This window comes from Amphiura filiformis, chromosome 1 (assembly GCF_039555335.1).
Source record: "Amphiura filiformis chromosome 1, Afil_fr2py, whole genome shotgun sequence".
In the NCBI taxonomy this organism is placed as follows: domain Eukaryota; kingdom Metazoa; phylum Echinodermata; class Ophiuroidea; order Amphilepidida; family Amphiuridae; genus Amphiura; species Amphiura filiformis.
The window spans coordinates 55,851,509-55,858,355 of record NC_092628.1 but is presented as its reverse complement, the minus strand read 5'-3'; positions in this window follow the sequence as shown (position 1 = coordinate 55,858,355).

Below are 6,847 nucleotides of genomic sequence, written 5' to 3'. Positions count from 1 at the left end.
AAGCTTTTCCATAGATATCAAATCAATATATGTCTTGTGGAATAATTTGTATGAGGTAAGGCATTAATTAGTACTCATCATAATTTTCTTTTTTAGATAATTGTCCAGGTGTTTCCAATATGGATCAAGCTGACGTCGGTGATAGTGACGGCGTGGGAGATGTGTGCGGTATTTGTTTATTTCTTTTATTTATTGCTAAAATATTAGTGTTTTGATGTAATTTTTAAATAAAAAGCTTTTCCACAGATATCAAATCAATATATGTCTTGTGGAATAATTTATGTCTTGTGGAATAATTTGTATCAGACCTTTTTGGTCTTCCAGCCTTTTCCTCCATATGTACCGTGTTTATATATTATTTTTTATGTAATGTCTTTGATTTTTATGGAAATAAAAATATGAATGAATATGAGGTAAGGCATTAATGAGTACTCATCATAATTTTCTTTTTAGATAATTGTCCAGGTGTTTCCAATATGGATCAAGCTGACGGTGATAGTGACGGCGTGGGAAATGTGTGCGGTACTTGTTTATTTCTTTTATTTATAGCTAAAATATTAATGTTTTGATGTAATTGTTAAATAAAAAGCTTTTCCGCGGATATCAAATTAATATATGTCTTGTGGAATAATTTGTATGAGGTAAGGCATTAATGAATACTCATCATAATTTTCTTTTTAGATAATTGTCCAGGTGTTTCCAATATGGACCAAGCTGACGGTGATAGTGACGGCGTGGGAGATGTGTGCGGTATTTGTTTATTTCCTTTATTTATAGCTAAAATATTAGTGTTTTGATGTAATTTTTAAATAAAAAGCTATTCCATAGATATCAAATCAATATATGTTTTGTGGAATAATTTGTATGAGGTAAGGCATTAATGAGAACTCATAATTTTCTTTTTAGATAATTGTCCAGGTGTTTCCAATATGGATCAAGCTGACGGTGATAGTGACGGCGTGGGAGATGTGTGCGGTATTTGTTTATTTCTTTTATTTATTGCTAAAATATGAGTGTTTTGATGTAATTTTTAAATAAAAAGCTATTCCATAGATATCAAATCAATATATGTTTTGTGGAATAATTTGTATGAGGTAAGGCATTAATGAGTACTCATCATAATTTATTTTTTAGATAATTGTCCAGGTGTTTCCAATATGGATCAAGCTGACGGTGATAGTGACGGCGTGGGAGATGTGTGCGGTATTTGTTTATTTCTTTTATTTATTGCTAAAATATTAGTGTTTTGATGTAATTTTTAAATAACAAGCTATTCCATAGATTGTGGGATAGGCTTTACGACGGGAATTCATAACAATTAGTGGGTTTTCAGCCGGTTCGCCGTCGGACAAGTCCATAGATATCAAATCAATATATGTCTTGTGGAATAATTTGTATGAGGTAAGGCATTAATGAGAACTCATCATAATTTTCTTTTTAGATAATTGTCCAGGTGTTTCCAATATGGATCAAGCTGACGGTGATAGTGACGGCGTGGGAGATGTGTGCGGTATTTGTTTATTTCTTTTATTTATTGCTAAAATATTAGTGTTTTGATGTAATTTTTAAATAAAAAGCTTTTCCACAGATATCAAATCAATATATGTCTTGTGGAATAATTTGTATGAGGTAAGGCATTAATGAGTACTCATCATAATTTTCTTTTTAGATAATTGTCCAGGTGTTTCCAATATAGATCAAGCTGACGGTGATAGTGACGGCGTGGGAGATGTGTGCGGTATTTGTTTATTTCTTTTATTTATAGCTAAAATATAAGTGTTTTGATGTAATTTTTAAATAAAAAGCTATTCCATATATATCAAATCAATATATGTCTTGTGGAATAATTTGTATGAGGTAAGGCATAAATGAGAACTCATCATAATTTTCTTTTAGATAATTGTCCAAGTGATGCCAATATGGATCAAGCTGACGGTGATAGTGACGGCGTGGGAAATGTGTGCGGTACTTGTTTATTTCTTTTATTTATAGCTAAAATATTAGTGTTTTGATGTAATTTTTAAATAAAATGCTTTTCCACAGATATCAAATCAATATATGTCTTGTGGAATAATTTGTATGAGGTAAGGCATTAATGAGTACTCATCATAATTTTCCTTTTAGATAATTGTCCAGGTGTTTCCAATATGGATCAAGCTGACGGTGATAGTGACGGCGTGGGAGATGTGTGCGGTATTTGTTTATTTCTTTTATTTATTGCTAAAATTTAGTGTTTTGATGTAATTTTTAAATAAAAGCTATTCCATAGATTGTGGGATAGGCTTTTACGACGGAATTCATAACAATTAGTGGGTTTTCAGCGGGTTCGCCGTCGGACAAGTCCATAGATATCAAATCAATATATGTCTTGTGGAATAATTTGTATGAGGTAAGGCATTAATGAGTACTCATCATAATTTTCTTTTTAGATAATTGTCCAGGTGTTTCCAATATGGATCAAGCTGACGGTGATAGTGACGGCGTGGGAAATGTGTGCGGTACTTATTTATTTCTGTTATTTATGGCTAAAATATTAGTGTTTTGATGTAATTTTTTAAATAAAAAGCTTTTCCACGGATATCAAATCAATATATGTCTTGTGGAATAATTTGTATGAGGTAAGGCATTAATGAGTACTCATCATAATTTTCTTTTTAGATAATTGTCCAAGTGATGCCAATATGGATCAAGCTGACGGTGATAGTGACGGCGTGGGAAATGTGTGCGGTACTTGTTTATTTCTGTTATTTATAGCTAAAATATTAGTGTTTTGATGTAATTTTTAAATAAAAAGCTTTTCCACAGATATCAAATCAATATATGTCTTGTGGAATAATTTGTATGAGGTAAGGCATTAATGAGAACTCATCATAATTTTTTTTATAGATAATTGTCCAGGTGTTTCCAATATGGATCAAGCTGACGGTGATAGTGACGGCGTGGGAGATGTGTGCGGTATTAGTTTATTTCTTTTATTTATTGCTAAAATATTAGTGTTTTGATGTAATTTTTAAATAAAAGCTTTTCCACATATATCAAATCAATATATGTCTTGTGGAATAATTTGTATGAGGTAAGGCATTAATGAGTACTCATCATAATTTTCTTTTTAGATAATTGTCCAGGTGTTTCCAATATGGATCAAGCTGACGGTGATAGTGACGGCGTGGGAGATGTGTGCGGTATTTGTTTATTTCTTTTATTTATTGCTAAAATATTAGTGTTTTGATGTAATTTTTAAATAAAAAGCTATTCCATAGATTGTGGGATAGGCTTTTACGACGGGAATTCATAACAATTAGTGGGTTTTCAGCGGGTTCGCCGTCGGACAAGTCCATAGATATCAAATCAATATATGTCTTGTGGAATAATTTGTATGAGGTAAGGCATTAATGAGAACTCATCATAATTTTCTTTTTAGATAATTGTCCAGGTGTTTCCAATATGGATCAAGCTGACGGTGATAGTGACGGCGTGGGAGATGTGTGCGGTATTTGTTTATTTCTTTTATTTATTGCTAAAATATTAGTGTTTTGATGTAATTTTTAAATAAAAAGCTTTTCCACAGATATCAAATCAATATATGTCTTGTGGAATAATTTGTATGAGGTAAGGCATTAATGAGTACTCATCATAATTTTCTTTTTAGATAATTGTCCAGGTGTTTCCAATATGGATCAAGCTGACGGTGATAGTGACGGCTTGGGAAATGTGTGCGGTACTTGTTTATTTCTGTTATTAATGGCTAAAATATTAGTGTTTTGATGTAATTTTTAAATAAAAAGCTTTTCCACGGATATCAAATCAATATATGTCTTGTGGAATAATTTGTATGAGGTAAGGCATTAATGAGTACTCATCATAATTTTCTTTTAAGATAATTGTCCAAGTGATGCCAATATGGATCAAGCTGACGGTGATAGTGACGGCGTGGGAAATGTGTGCGGTACTTGTTTATTTCTGTTATTTATAGCTAAAATATTAGTGTTTTGATGTAATTTTTAAATAAAAAGCTTTTCCACAGATATCAAATCAATATATGTCTTGTGGAATAATTTGTATGAGGTAAGGCATTAATGAGTACTCATCATAATTTTCTTTTTAGATAATTGTCCAGGTGTTTCCAATATGGATCAAGCTGACGGTGATAGTGACGGCGTGGGAGATGTGTGCGGTATTTGTTTATTTCTTTTATTTATTGCTAAAATATTATTGTTTTGATGTAATTTTTAAATAAAAAGCTATTCCATAGATTGTGGGATAGACTTTTACGACGGGAATTCATAACAATTAGTGGGTTTTCAGCGGGTTCGCTGTCGGACAAGTCCATAGATATCAAATCAATATATGTCGTGTGGAATAATTTGTATGAGGTAAGGCATTAATTAGTACTCATCATAATTTTCTTTTTTAGATAATTGTCCAGGTGTTTCCAATATGGATCAAGCTGACGGTGATAGTGACGGCGTGGGAAATGTGTGCGGTACTTGTTTATTTCTTTTATTTATAGCTAAAATATTAGTGTTTTGATGTAATTTTTAAATAAAAAGCTTTTCCGCCGATATCAAATCAATATATGTCTTGTGGAATAATTTGTATGAGGTAAGGCATTAATGAATACTCATCATAATTTTCTCTTTAGATAATTGTCCAGGTGTTTCCAATATAGATCAAGCTGACGGTGATAGTGACGGCGTGGGAGATGTGTGCGGTATTTGTTTATTTCTTTTATTTATAGCTAAAATATAAGTGTTTTGATGTAATTTTTAAATAAAAAGCTATTCCATAGATATCAAATCAATATATGGCTTGTGGAATAATTTGTATGAGGTAAGGCATTAATGAGAACTCATCATAATTTTCTTTTTAGATAATTGTCCAAGTGATGCCAATATGGATCAAGCTGACGGTGATAGTGACGGCGTGGGAAATGTGTGCGGTACTTGTTTATTTCTTTTATTTATAGCTAAAATATTAGTGTTTTGATGTAATTTTTAAATAAAAAGCTTTTTCCGCCGATATCAAATCAATATATGTCTTGTGGAATAATTTGTATGAGGTAAGGCATTAATGAATACTCATCATAATGTTCTCTTTAGATAATTGTCCAGGTGTTTCCAATATAGATCAAGCTGACGGTGATAGTGACGGCGTGGGAGATGTGTGCGGTATTTGTTTATTTCTTTTATTTATAGCTAAAATATAAGTGTTTTGATGTAATTTTTAAATAAAAAGCTATTCCATAGATATCAAATCAATATATGGCTTGTGGAATAATTTGTATGAGGTAAGGCATTAATGAGAACTCATCATAATTTTCTTTTTAGATAATTGTCCAAGTGATGCCAATATGGATCAAGCTGACGGTGATAGTGACGGCTTGGGAAATGTGTGCGGTACTTGTTTATTTCTTTTATTCATAGCTAAAATATTGGTGTTTTGATGTAATTTTTAAATAAAAAGCTTTTCCACGGATATGAAATCAATATATGTCTTGTGGAATAATTTGTATGAGGTAAGGCATTAATGAGTACTCATCATAATTTTCTTTTTAGATAATTGTCCAAGTGATGCCAATATGGATCAAGCTGACGGTGATAGTGACGACGTGGGAAATGTGTGCGGTACTTGTTTATTTCTTTTATTTATAGCTAAAATATTAGTGTTTTGATGTAATTTTAAATAAAATGCTTTTTCCACAGATATCAAATCAATATATGTCTTGTGGAATAATTTGTATGAGGTAAGGCATTAATGAGTACTCATCATAATTTTCTTTTAGATAATTGTCCAGGTGTTTCCAATATGGATCAAGCTGACGGTGATAGTGACGGCGTGGGAGATGTGTGCGGTATTTGTTTATTTCTTTTATTTATTGCTAAAATATTAGTGTTTTGATGTAATTTTTAAATAAAAAGCTTTTCCACAGATATCAAATCAATATATGTCTTGTGGAATAATTTGTATGAGGTAAGGCATTAATGAGTACTCATCATAATTTTCTTTTTTAGATAATTGTCCAAGTGATGCCAATATGGATCAAGCTGACGGTGATAGTGACGGCGTGGGAAATGTGTGCGGTACTTGTTTATTTCTGTTATTTATAGCTAAAATATTAGTGTTTTGATGTAATTTTTTAAATAAAAAGCTTTTCCACAGATATCAAATCAATATATGTCTTGTGGAATAATTTGTATGAGGTAAGGCATTAATGAGTACTCATCATAATTTTCTTTTTAGATAATTGTCCAGGTGTTTCCAATATGGATCAAGCTGACGGTGATAGTGACGGCGTGGGAGATGTGTGCGGTATTTGTTTATTTCTTTTATTTATTGCTAAAATATTATTGTTTTGATGTAATTTTTAAATAAAAAGCTATTCCATAGATTGTGGGATAGACTTTTACGACGGAATTCATAACAATTAGTGGGTTTTCAGAGGGTTAGATGTCGGACAAGTCCATAGATATCAAATCAATATATGTCGTGTGGAATAATTTGTATGAGGTAAGGCATTAATTAGTACTCATCATAATTTTCTTTTTAGATAATTGTCCAGGTGTTTCCAATATGGATCAAGCTGACGGTGATAGTGACGGCGTGGGAGATGTGTGCGGTACTTGTTTATTTCTTTTATTTATAGCTAAAATATTAGTGTTTTGATGTAATTTTTAAATATAAAAGCTTTTCCGCCGATATCAAATCAATATATGTCTTGTGGAATAATTTGTATGAGGTAAGGCATTAATGAATACTCATCATAATTTTCTCTTTAGATAATTGTCCAGGTGTTTCCAATATAGATCAAGCTGACGGTGATAGTGACGGCGTGGGAGATGTGTGCGGT